The sequence below is a fragment of the Pseudorca crassidens genome, chromosome 14 (assembly GCF_039906515.1).
Source record: "Pseudorca crassidens isolate mPseCra1 chromosome 14, mPseCra1.hap1, whole genome shotgun sequence".
Taxonomy (NCBI): domain Eukaryota; kingdom Metazoa; phylum Chordata; class Mammalia; order Artiodactyla; family Delphinidae; genus Pseudorca; species Pseudorca crassidens.
In genome coordinates, this window is record NC_090309.1 from 6,147,222 (window position 1) to 6,160,379 (window position 13,158).

A 13,158-nucleotide genomic window follows, 5' to 3' on the forward strand; every position below is an offset into this window, starting at 1 on the left:
CCCGTGCAAGGACTGTAAATCAGCGGAGAATTTACTAAGTGCCCTGTGTTGCTCTTCACAAGCTGTACCTTGTTTAGTCCTCGTGCCAGCCCTGGGAGGCGGAGAATTCTCTCTAACTGCCGACTGAGAAAACCTGACCAGTGTCCCCCAGCGCGTAATTGGGGGTGTAAGAAAATTAATAAACAGAACCCTCAGCTGAATAGAGTCAGGTGACCAGAAGGGGGCGCTCCCACGCTGTGCCAGGTAGCAGATTCTTCTCTCCTGGCAACAGTTGAGCCAAAGGAAAGCCATGGGCTCTTTGTTTACCCTAACCCTCCCAGCTTCCTCTCCCCTCTTTTAAAGAGTTCTCCTTCCCTTGCCACGCAGGCAGCTGCACTTGGCTCCCCGGGGTTGCAGACCCCAAACTGCAATTCTCTGCTGATCCCTAATAAACCCATTTTTTGGCTGGAGAAATAACTGACCTTTGTTTTAGGTCAGCCGTGGCACCCATGGGAGCCTGGACTTCCAAGTCCATGCTCTGAACCACCACCCAACAGGCTTACCCAGGCTTCTTTGTGTCTTTTTCAGTATCAAATTGTGATTCACATTTTTATTTTGATTCAATAATACAATACTTCCAAGAACAATAACTCAAGCATGGACTCTCAGCCTCCAGCCAGGCAGTAGGAGCTTCCAGCATCCAGCCCCACACCTCACACACTTCCTCTTGGGTCTTTGGCTGCCCTTCCAGCCTCTTCATAGCTAAGTCCCTGCATTAAACCCCTCTTTACTTGAAATATCCTAAGTGATTGAATGCTGACTGACATGCCTTTCAACATAAAAGAAATGTGCGTGGCATTGATCTCTTAGTTTCTCGTGGAAGGAAAAAGCCTTTGTTCTATCAAGCCTGTATCTCACATTTCCCAAATCACCATATAATATTTTAATAAAACCATGCTCTGGATCTGTCTTATATGAATGCCACGTTTTATAGACAGTTTTGAAAGGATTGTGTAGTGGACCTAAAAAAAAAGGTGTCTGGAAGTGTCTGGAAATAATAAAACAGGGATGTTTGTTTATTTGTTTTTTAACGTAGCAGTTGTTTTTATTGTACTCATGGTGTACGTGAGTACAACAAAAATAAAAATAAAAATTGTACTCACGGTGTACTTCTGCAAAGTAGATGATAATTTTTTTTAAATAAAGACTCAAATAATTCTCTCTCCAGACACTATATTGCAAAAGGAAAACTCTGCCCTGAATCTGGCTGGCACACTAGACACAGACAAAGCCAGCTGCAAGGTTAACTGGAAACAGTATTTCTCCCAACGTCATGCTACAGCTGTAAAAAACATCATAACAAACCCCTTTATGAGTAACTTCTGATTTTTTTTCTCATTTCTATCACTTTATTGAAATATAATTGACATACAATCAACTACAGGTATTTAAAGTACGTGTCCAATTTGACAAGTTTTGACAATGTATATACAGTGAAACCATCATTATATCAATATAATGAACATGTCCATCACCTGCAAAGAGGTTTTCTCACGCCCTTTGTTGTCCCTCCTTCCCACCCCCCATCCTAAGATAATGACTGATGTTCATTTTGTCTCTATAAAATAGTTTGCATTTTCTAGAGTTTTATGTAAGTGGAATCACGTAGTATGCATAATTTTTTACTGCTTCACTCAGCATAATTACTGTGAGATTCACTCACGCTGTTGCATATAACAGGAGTTCATCTTTTTCACTGCTGAGTAGTATTTCATTATATGAATCTATCATAGTTTTTTTATCCATTTACCTGTTGATGGACACTGGGATTGTTATTTGGGGGCTATTACAGATAAAGTAGCTATGAATATTTATCTCTTTCGTTTAACTTTTTTTTCTTTAATGTGGCAACTATGAAATGTAAAATGTGCTCACGTTGTATTTTTTTTAATACACAGAAAGGTTAATATTTATTTACTGATTTCTTAGTGAGAAATCGTGTTCTAGAACCAGCAGCTGTCAGAAACTTCGACATTTGAAATCTAATCCGTAACGTTACCCCAAAACTGGGTTCACCTCTTGGTAGGTGTCGAGCCAAAAGCTACAACCGAGCCAAAGATGGGGAGAAGGAAGCATTTATTACTTGCGACAAGTAAGGAGAACACCGGGGACCTCTCCCAAGCAGTGTCTCCCCTAACAGCAAAATTGGGGAAGTTTCAAGCTAAGATACATGCATATTCATGAAGGGGCTTGAGCAGAGGAGAACTCAAGCACAGAACTGGGGCAAAGGTCGACAGAGTCCAGGCTTTAGTTGACTGAAGTCGAGAGGGTCAGAAAAGGTCATTATCATCATCTCTTACATTCCAGTTGATCTGATGGCTTGGGGGCTCCAGCGTTTAAATTCTGCAAAACAGCTCAAGAAAGAGCTTCAGGCTAATCTTTACCATTGAAACAGAACTTGGAGTCTTTACAACTGAGTTATTATCTTTGCTATTGTTATTTCTCTTGCCTGATAAAAGTCGTTTGTTCTTTTATTCCCTTAAGATCTTTATCACTGAGACCTGTTCAAGAGCAAGCATTGTGTCCAGGCTTAGAACACAAAATGGCTTCTCTTGTGTAAAAAGGCTACATCTGGTTCTTTTCCTCCAGGCCCGGCCCCCCCCCCCACCCTATCTGCTTACAGTAAGAAGGAAATATTCCACTTTGCCTGAAAGATCTATGTCTTTTTTTTTTTTTGGCCGCTAGGCTTATGAGATCTTAGTTCCCTGACCAGGGATCAAACCCATGCCCCCTGCAGTAGAAGCACGGAGTTCTAACCACTGGACCGCCAGGGAATTCCCATGAAGATCTATGTCTTTAACATAGAGAAGCAGCCTCGATTTCCAAAGCAGAAGCAGGCTCCGGACATAGGACCTTCTAGAAAAGACTCTGTATTGATATCTTAACTTGTCATTTCCAAGAAACAGGGCCCTGAGTTCACTTTGCAGTTTAGACCCAAAGCTGACCCCTGTTTGCCTTGAGGCTATCCAAACATGGCTTCATTAAAATTTTACCTAAACTCCCTTCCCCCATATCACATAATAACCTTATCTCTTTCTTTCTTTGGTGAAATGCCCAGGCTCTGCTGGAATGCAGGCTCCCTTTCCAGGGGCCGATAAACCTGACCTTGCTGGACTTGGCGCTTGTCCTCATGCCTTTGGCTGAGTGAGCTCGTGAAGCTGAATCTGGTTTCTGCACCCCAACACTGAATTAAATCTCAGGGACAGAGTTTTGGGTGAACTAGAAAACAATAGCTGTATTGCTTTGCCAGGCAAAGGGGGCCACAGCGGGCTCATGCCCTCAAGACTGTGTGCCCCGCCCTGGAGGGGGGTCGTGAGGAGTCTTATAGTGTTTAAGGAGCAGGGCGTGGTCAGTTCGTGGACACTCTTCTGATTGGCTGGTGGTGAGGTCATCGGGAGTCCGCATCATCAACCTTCTGGTTCCAACCGGTCTGGGGTCTCCGTGCTTGTGGGCAGCAGACAGTTAACTTCTCCCACCTGGAGGGGGTTTCAGTATCTGCAAAACGGCTCAAAGATATTGTTGTGTGTATCCCTTTCTTTTTTTTATAATTAATTTTTATTGGAGTTGTAGTTGTACCACAATGTTGTGTTAGTTTCTACTGTACAACAAAGTGAATCAGCCATACGTATACCTATATCCCCTCTTTTTTGGATTTCCTTCCCATGTAGGTCACCACAGAGCATTGAGTAGAATTCCCTGTGCTATACAGTAGGTTCTCATTCGTTATCTCTTTTATATATAGTATCAATAGTGCATATATGTCAACCCAGTCTCCCAATTTCTCCCAACCCCCCTTTTCCGTTATGTGCATCCCCTGAGGGGAACCAGGACCCTGCCCCAAGGCTGCACTATTGTTTCCTGACTGCTCCTCCCTGGTCTCTGCATCCCCTCCTTTCCCTGATTAGCAACTGTTTGAACCTGCCCTTGGAACTCAGGGAAGGTCCTGGAGGCTGAATGAAGCCTATTTCCTGTAATCCAGAAATGGGGGACACGGAAAGGCTTTTGTACCCAGGAGCCCATAGGGCCCTGCTCGGTGTCACTAGGACATCAGCCTCCACAGGCCCAAATGTTTCCACTGCACAATCAGGGTGCCCCACCCTCCTTCCCAGCCACCAGGGAAGCTGAATTATTATTCAGAGTTGTTTCATGAGCATACACACAGAGCAAAAGAGTAGAATGGATTGGAAGGAGTTATTCACCCAAATTCAGAGACAGGCAAACAAGATCGTCTTTATTCCCCAGCAGAGAATGCAGCCAACTTTCCCTTGTAACTGTTACCCAACTCAGATCCGGCTGTTTGCTGCTCAAAAATTCATACCTGAGAGAGGCAGAATTTGGTAGAAACGAAAGCTGCTTTTAATCAGAATGCTGGCGATCTGACGAGGTGGTGGACTCAGAGTCCCCCCAAAATCATCTCCCAGGAGTCTGCTCAGCCGTGAAAATTTTAAAGGGCAAAGGGGAAGTCATCTCAGTTAATCATCGAGTTAGGGGGTCAGACTCGTAGGCTTGTTGACTTCTTGTGCTCTTTCTTTAGATGCTGTCGTGTTCACACAATTTGTTATGAGATTACTGCAGGGGAAGCTAGGGAAGAGATCTGGTCATCTGTGAATTACTTATTCGTCATTTCTACTTCTTTGATCGACGGAAAGAACCGACAGAGTAGGTGAAGTATTGTGTGATCAAAAGATTTGCTAGGGCCGGAGATGAGTAGAGCATGCTGGTGCCTGGTGAAAAGTTAGTTACAATATAGCTTCGCTCAATTGACGAGAAAAGGGTTTTCCTGCTGAGGGCAGTTTCCGGCAAAGAGCTGCTTACAGATCCCCTCCCCCATCAGATGTTATTCCATTGCCGTGGAATTAGGGATGAAGGTCTGGCTTCTGTAACTTCTTCATGCTGCGAAAGTGTCGAGGTCTTAGCGTGGAAGATATCAAATGAGTTTGAAGCATCTCTTTTCTGACAGTTTTAGTTGCCCACTTACATATATGTGTAAAACAAGCGACAATTATTTTGATGCCCACCAAGATAGAGATTATTATGAGCAATAGCGTTAATCCCATTGTCTGAAGGCCGGTTCCTGGAATTGTGCTCAATAGACTCAGTACTGCTCAAGGTGGAGCAGCTTGTGTCACGGCTGCAGTCTGGTCATCATGCAGTTGGCTTCTCCCTCTGGTGGCAGTTACAGTATCTATAAAACAACTCGGGAACATGTATCAGACACTGAGACCCAGTTTTCCTAATCATTAGTGGCTTCAGCCTGCTCTTTTGAGACTCAGCTTTTCTATAAACAAGAAGCAGGCGACACGGAGGGGCCTTTGTACTTGGGGAGTGGGGGAGGGTTCTGCTTGGTTCCATAACCAGATTTAGTGGTTCTCTCCCTATGAGACAGTGACGGGTAAATGCTTAATAGCACTGTCGAAGCTATATTTCAAGGTACTGTTCTATAAGCCATGAGACATTCTGCCTCCAACAATTTATTATCTACTGATTTAATTAGAACTACTCGGTAAGTTTTAGGATGTCCTGCCGTGGTGACCAGCAATTTCTGTACAGTCTACTCAGCTGACGTAGATTGTATCTCAGTGTTTTAGTTATCTGTTACTGTGTAACAAATTTTCCCAAAACTTAGCAGCTTAACACAATATTTATTATCTCACACAGTTTCTGAGGCCAGAAATTCTCATGCATGTTGCTAAAATTTTTAGGGAATTTAAATCCAGTTAAAAATAAAGTTGCTACTATTCCTATGTGAATGGAGATATTATCTATTTAAATTAAGTTAATATGAATGCAGCCCTGTGAAAGCTTTCACTGCTGTTGTCCTCAGTGTCCTAGTACATCCGTGTATTCATGCCCCTCAGGTCTAGAATACAAATACAATTCATGTTGGGATCCACAACTCATGGAACTTGTTCAGTTCAAAGGAGAGCAAGTTTATAATAACATTAAATTATTTTAGGAAACATATCACTTAACTGCTCATTATGTGACCAGAGAAACACTAAGTGGAAAATATAGAGAGAGAAATATACATATATAAAGTGTTGTCATTCATTTAGGGTCCTGGGGTAACCTTCTACTTTATACAGTAACTTCTGTTGCAGTGGTTGGTTCATGTAAATCAGCCCCTTTCTTCTGATAGGTTTTCTTTATTTAAAATAGAAAAGGTAAAGAGGAAAGACCTTTTAAAGTCTTTTCTAAAGCAAATGGTATTTTTATATGTGACATAAAATTTATCATGCCTTCTAGGAACCTGTCAGTATTTTTCAAACACCTCATCAGGACTTAATAAAAGATAAGGCAGTGTGTACTGACTGAGGCCAGGGCAATGGACTCAAACAGACGAGCTTGAGGACAGGCTACGCCACTTACAAGTGTATGACCTCGGATAACCTAAGTTCTCTGACCCTTCATTTTCTCAATAGTAAGCTGAGAATAATAACACGTAAATGCCATAAGATTGTTTTGAAGATTAAACGAGATGCGTAAGTAAAACCCTCTTAGCACTGTGCCTGGCGTATCATAACTGTTTTTTAAGTAATAGCTCTAATTATTACAGTCTATCAGGACATCACAAAGGGAGTGTAGCCATGTACAAATACAGAGCAACTTTATATGTCCATTGGTCAACTTGAAAAGTTAAAAATTCAGTTAACACAAAATAAGTAAGTATAAGAAAAAAGCTCGGTCTTGATCTCTTCTATGTTTCTCTTCCTTTCATTTTTCCACTAGTCTGATGTACCTTTGTCTATCTTTTTAGAAAAACTAAAAATATGTTTCAGTATGTTTCTTGTTTGCACCAGGGAAACTGAATTATTATTTGGGGTCTAGTTTTGTTACCCAAAGTCTTATTCTTTTAGTGAGTTAAGCCCACTCGCATTTATTGACATAACTGATATGTTTGGTCTCAATTCTGTTGTAATATTTTATAATGATGTATATTGTATTTGCTGTGCTTCTTTTTCTACAAGATGTGCATTCTTTTCTCTTGTTTATTTAAATATGTTTGGTATTTAGGAAGGTTCATGTTTTTGTTCTGGTGGTCACCTTTGTACTTACGCCTTTTTTTTTTTTTCCTGCAGTGTCTAATCTGCTATTAATTCCATCCAGTGTATTGTTTATCTATACAATTTCCATTTGTGTCTTTTTTATATCTTCCTTGTCTCTACGGAACAGATTCAGTCTTCTCCTTCTTGGACATATTAAACAGTTATATTAGCTGTTTGCTTTGTCTATTAGTTCTATCATCTGGTCATCTCTGGGTCTGTTTCTATTGATTTATTTTTCTCCTCACTCTGGGTCATGTTTTCCAGCTCCGTTGCATGCTTTGCAATTTTTGATTGAATACCACCAGAATACTGGGATTTTTAAGTGAATATTATATCTTCTTGGGTGCTAGATATTTTTGTATTCCTATAAATATTATTAAGCTTTGTTCTGGGATGAAGTTATTTAGAAACTGTGATTCTTTCAATTTTTTTTTAAGTTGATAACATGGAACAGCCTTTAGTCGAAAGTTAATTACTCCATTACTGAGGTAATAATCTCCTGAGTACTCTGTTCAATGTGCCATGAATTAGGAGGGTTTCCACTCTGCTGTTCTCCTCAGAGCCTCCACAGAGGAGCGTACCTCTGACACCCTGATTTTTGAGAACCATGTCAGTCTTCTAACCTCCAGAACTTTAAGACAATAATACGTGATGTTTCAAGCCAGTAAATCTGTGGTAATTTGTTACAGCAGTAATAGGAAACGAATACAGTACATATTCATGACAAATTAGCTCCCGTGAAAAATTAGTAAAATGTGACGAATCGGATACAGTTAAAAACAAAACTCAGTTACATGAATGACTTGGACCTTGCTCATTCAATTAAAGGAGGTGACCTTGGAAGTTTTTTAAAAATAATAATGTTGGGGCTTCCCTGGTGGCGCAGTGGTTGAGAGTCCGCCTGCCGAAGCAGGGGACGCGGGTTCGTGCCCCGGTCCGGGAAGATCCCACATGCCGCGGAGCGGCTGGGCCCGTGAGCCATGGCCGCTGAGCCTGCGCGTCCGGAGCCTGTGCTCCGCAACGGGAGAGGCCACAGCAGTGAGAGGCCCGCGTACCGAAAAAAAAAAAATAATAATAATAATAATAATGTTAATTGATTTTTATTCTTTATGTCAGAGACCTAAGCAGTAAAAATGGGGAGAAATGAGAGAAAGTCTGATATAGACCCTCCCTCCCACAGACAATAAAAAGAGCTTTTCTTGATAAAAATTGCCATCACTATTAAGGAAATATGGTTTTCGATCAAAGCCAAGAAAGTGCTATAGGGTTAAGAATCCGCCTGCCAATGCAGGGGACGCGGGTTCGTGCCCCGGTCCGGGAAGATCCCACATGCCACAGAGCAACTAAGCCCATGCGCCACAACTACTAAAGCCCGCGTGCCACAACTACTGAGCCTGCGCTCTAGAGCCCGTGCTCCGCAACAAGAGGAGCCACCGCAATGAGAAGCCCGTGCGCAGCAAAGAAGAGTAGCCCCCTGCTCACCACAACTAGAGAAAGCCCGCGTGCAGCAACGAAGACCCAACGCAGCCAAACATTCATTAATTAATTATTTTAAAGTGCTATATATTTTGAAACTTGATATCTAAATTAAAGATAAAAATATAAGAAACAAAGGGTATATTCTGCCAATATATAAAACTTAAATTTTCCAAACAAACTTACAATGATAGTCCTCATAATTTGACATTAGAAAAATTTTCAACAACATATGAAGAAGAACAATGCTAATTTCGTTGGACATTATGTTCCTGTGGGGCCTCTAAATGGCTTTACTTCGTAAAAAGAACAATCTTCTATTCGCAGAGACAGGAACTGAAAAATACAATTAATAAAGAGCAAAAGCTTCAGAACTATTTGCATTCATGTCATAATATTTCATTATAACTATCTTAACAAATTCTTGCACAGTTTAGTTTTTTTTTCCAAAATTCCTTTTTAATGATTTCATGCAAATTTAAAATTGGTAATTTTCTGAGCATGCATAAGAAAGCATCCTGAGACATCTTTGTGTTTTTCTCAAGTATTTGCATCCTCTTGAAATAGTTGGTTTAAATGGCCAGTGCAAACAAGTCCTCCACATCATGTTTCATCTATGAAATGATTAAAACTCATGAGCTTCACTGAAAACAAAGCTACCCAAAACCTAAGAACTATGAAATGAGTCTCAGCATAAGTTTAAACTGAAGCAGGCAATGCGAAATCTTTTAAACATCCTTGAATCTAGGTGAAAACTTTAGCCAAAGAAGTGTTTCACTGCAAAAAACAGATACTTTAAGAGAAATAAAATTGAAGTAAAATCCACATATCACAGAATTAACCATTTGAAAGTGTGCAATTCAGTGGCATTTAGTACATTCTCAATATTGTGCAACCAAAAAATTACTTTTTAATTTATTTTCACATATCTTTAAGACACAGAATTACTCACCAAGTATTCATACATGATTCCTATAAAGATTCCATCATTTTAGCTAAAGAGCAAAGAGCTATTAACAGTGACAACTCTTTGTCTTTTCTGATGACAACAAAGATATCCAAATCCCTTCAGCTAAACAGTCAACAGAGATCAAAGGGGTTCCTAATGTTACCACTGAGAAAAATGCATGCTCTCTTTGCACATTTTAATAAATCAGGAATGCCCAGTGACCTGTGCGGAGGATAGTGTTCCACAGGCTTTTCAAGAGAGAGCAGTCAGAATTTCCAGGGTAAATTTGTTAGTGACATTAGTGACATTAGCGATAGTGATTACGTACTGATGTTTGTATTTTTTAATACAATGTAATTTGGTCTTGCAATACTTCAGTCAGTTAGCAACTTCAAATATAAGATCCAAATATCTGGAAAAGCTGACAATATGGTTTCTTATTCTTCCATTAACTTGAGTGTAAACACTCTTGAATACTTACGGAATCTCACCTGTTGAAGGAGCAGAGTTTCTCTCCTTCTCCTCTCCTAGGATCTCCCATCAGTGCCTCTTGCTGGCAGAAGATAACAGGAAGTCATCTAGCAAGAGAGCCCGGGACCCCCAGATCCCACACTCCAAGAGAGTTTGCAGATCCCCAGCCTCGACATGACAGAACCAAGTAGAAAAGAGACATTGTGGATTTAAGAAACAATTGGTCGATAATTGGCCTAGTTCACCCCTTCCACTACTCGACATCTACACACTTCAATACACATTTAAACATCTATTCACCACCAACAAACCTCATGCGTCGCCCTTACAAGATGCAAGCCCACTTTGTACAAATAAAGATACTCACAGTCTCTCCCTGAAAAGAGGAGATTTAAAGTCCCATCAGCCACTGTATCCCACTCTGGGTGATATTAATTCCTGCCTGGATGTTCTGTAACCCAAAGACCAAATTATAACATTAATCGCCACCAGTACTCCTCATATAACACAATAGAGGAAAGGAAGAGGGAAATTTGGGGTTAATGCAGATGAACAAATGAGCAGCAAGCAGGGAGGAAAAGATAATAACTTCTGTAGCTCCTGTTATATCACGGGTCACAAAGCCACAGTTGATATCCATAACTTCCTTCTTCCTCTATCCATCTCGTGTTTCTTTTCATCTCAGTTAGCAGTTCAGGTGAGGTTCATTCCCAGAGGAGCGAATGAAACCTTCTTTCCTGGAAACCATTAACTATTGTCCATGAACCAATGTAGACCACCTCTTTGGCCATCGCTCCATCCAGGTGGATCTGCCCAGGAGTTTCCTCGCCCGTTGTCCTTCGGACACCCTCCTGGTTGAAGCCACGGTGCTGCAGCTGTCCCCTTCAGCGATGCCAGCATACCATCAACTAAGCCCAAGCTTGTTTGTGCTTTTCCTCAGTGAACTGGTCATAGAAAACTCCCCATTAAACCTGAGTGATGTGGGCAGTAACATACCATCTTGGAACCCTTAGAGCCTTTCTTATCTAAGTACGGGTCAAGAAAATGATGTCCGGGCTTCCCTGGTGGTGCAGTGGTTAAGAATCCGCCTGCCAAGGTAGGGGACACGGGTTCGAGCCCTAGTCCGGGAAGATCCCGCATGCCGTGGAGTAACTAAGCCCGTGCGCCACATCTACTGAGCCTGTGCTCTAGAGCCCGTGAGCCACAACTACTGAAGCCCACGCGCCTAGAGCCCGTGCTGCGCAACAAGAGAAGCCACCGCAGTGAGAAGCCCGCGCACCGCAACGAAGAGTAGCCCCCGCTCACCACAACTAGAGAAAGCCCGCATGCAGCAACAACGACCCAACTCAGCCATAAATACATTAATTAATTAATGTTAAAAATGATGTCCGATTGTCATCTAAGTACTTGCACCATTGGGCTCAGTTATTGGTGCTACTTGAAAGAAGAAAAAGTGAAAGAAGAAAGATTCAGAAGTCATATCTTCACAGCAGCTGAAAAAAAAGAGGAACTAATTCAAGAATTTCCTTAAAACACTAGAGCTTACCTGAGAAGTAATGAGAGCCCAAATGAACTGCAAGAAGGTCAGAAGACCATAGAATTCGATTTGGAGGCAATTGGTCTCTCTCCCCTTTCTATTCATTCATGGATTTTTTATTTCACTTGTTTGTTCATCTGCTCTAACACTTATTGATCATATACTTTATGCCAAGCCCAGAGTGGATACAACAGTGAATAAAATAAAGCCCGTGCCCCAACGGGGCCTCTGTCATAGAGGCTGGTTGTTGTGAGGATTAAATGAGTTAATACAAATGAAGTGTGTAGCATAGGACCTGGCACATAGTGAACACAGAGGAAATGTTTGTTATTCTTACATTCTATTTTCTACCCACAATTTCACACAGAAAGAGAGAGAATTTGAGAGTGGGGAAGGAGCCTTAGGGTCAGGCAATCCAACATCTTTGTACGGTCAGGCAACCCAAGATGGCTGTTCCCTTGCTCTCCGCCCATCCCCTGCTCTACGAGTCCCTGCTTCGCCTACACCCGACTCACATGACTATCCAATCCTCTTAATTACAGGACTTAATCAGTAACTGCCTACAAGCTTGCCCCCTGCCCCAGCCGCTGCTTCCCCTGGTAACTGATGAGCCAACCTGATGTCAATTCCCCCTATAACTGGTAGCCTCCAGTACCCCCCCATCCCCCCGGGACTGCAGACTGCTGCGTTTCCTGCCTGTGGTCTACAGTACATGGCGGGGTGTCTCCAGGACCTTGCTTCAGACTTGTAAGATCCCTTATCTAATGAACCATTGATGTCTCTCTCTGTTGCTGTCTCTGTCGCTCTCCAGGCTCTTTCTTCAGTCTTTTTTTTTAATAAATTAATTTATTTTATTTATTTATTTTACTTGTTTGTTTTTGCTGCGTTGGGTCTTCGTTGCTGCGTGCAGGCTTTCTCTAGTTGCGGCGAGCGGGGGCTACTCTTCATTGCGGTGCGAGGATTTCTCATTGCGGTGGCTTCTCTTGTTGCAGAGCATGGGCTCTAGGCGCACGGGCTTCAGCAGTTGTGACTCGCGGGCTCTACAGCACAGGCTCATTAGTTGTGGCACACAAGCTTAGTTGCTCCGCGGCATGTGGGATCTTCCCGGACCAGGGCTTGAATCCTTGTCCCCTACATTGGCAGGTAGATTCTTAACCACTGCACCACCAGGGAAGCCCCCTTTCTTCAGTCTTGAGGCTGGGCAATTACAGGGCTTGCAGGCCTGTAGGGGGCAGCCCAACAATTGGCAAGCCAGCTAGGAGACCAAGGAAACTCCCATGAGCACCAAGACATCGGGAAATAAGGGATGGGAATGGGAAGTTGCGGGGGGAATCATGGGTGGCCATCCATTAATATATGGGCCCCAATGGCGGCTGTTCTTGATGCATGGAGGCCACCAGGAGAGTACAGAGAACTCATAAACACTCCTAAGTGTGTTGTGGAGCTGTTGGCTGCCATTATAGTGAAAAAAGAAGCTAGACAATAAGGTAGTAGCTGCAGCTGTGGGCTGGCTGTTGCCTTTTATATTAAGAAAGGACTTAATACATACTAAGTATATATATTTACTTAATATATCCCCAAATGACATCCAGGATGAGAAAAAGATGACAACAGTGGCAAGCAACTGACCCAAAAACCCA

At 42.2% G+C, this 13,158-nt stretch overlaps 1 protein-coding gene across 2 annotated transcripts in view; it reads left to right on the forward strand.

Moving 5' to 3' along the window:
- CREG2 (cellular repressor of E1A stimulated genes 2) overlaps window positions 1-13,158 on the forward strand; it is a 76,123-nt gene that overhangs the window by 45,703 nt on the left and 17,262 nt on the right. The gene's annotated exons all lie outside the window — the stretch shown is intronic.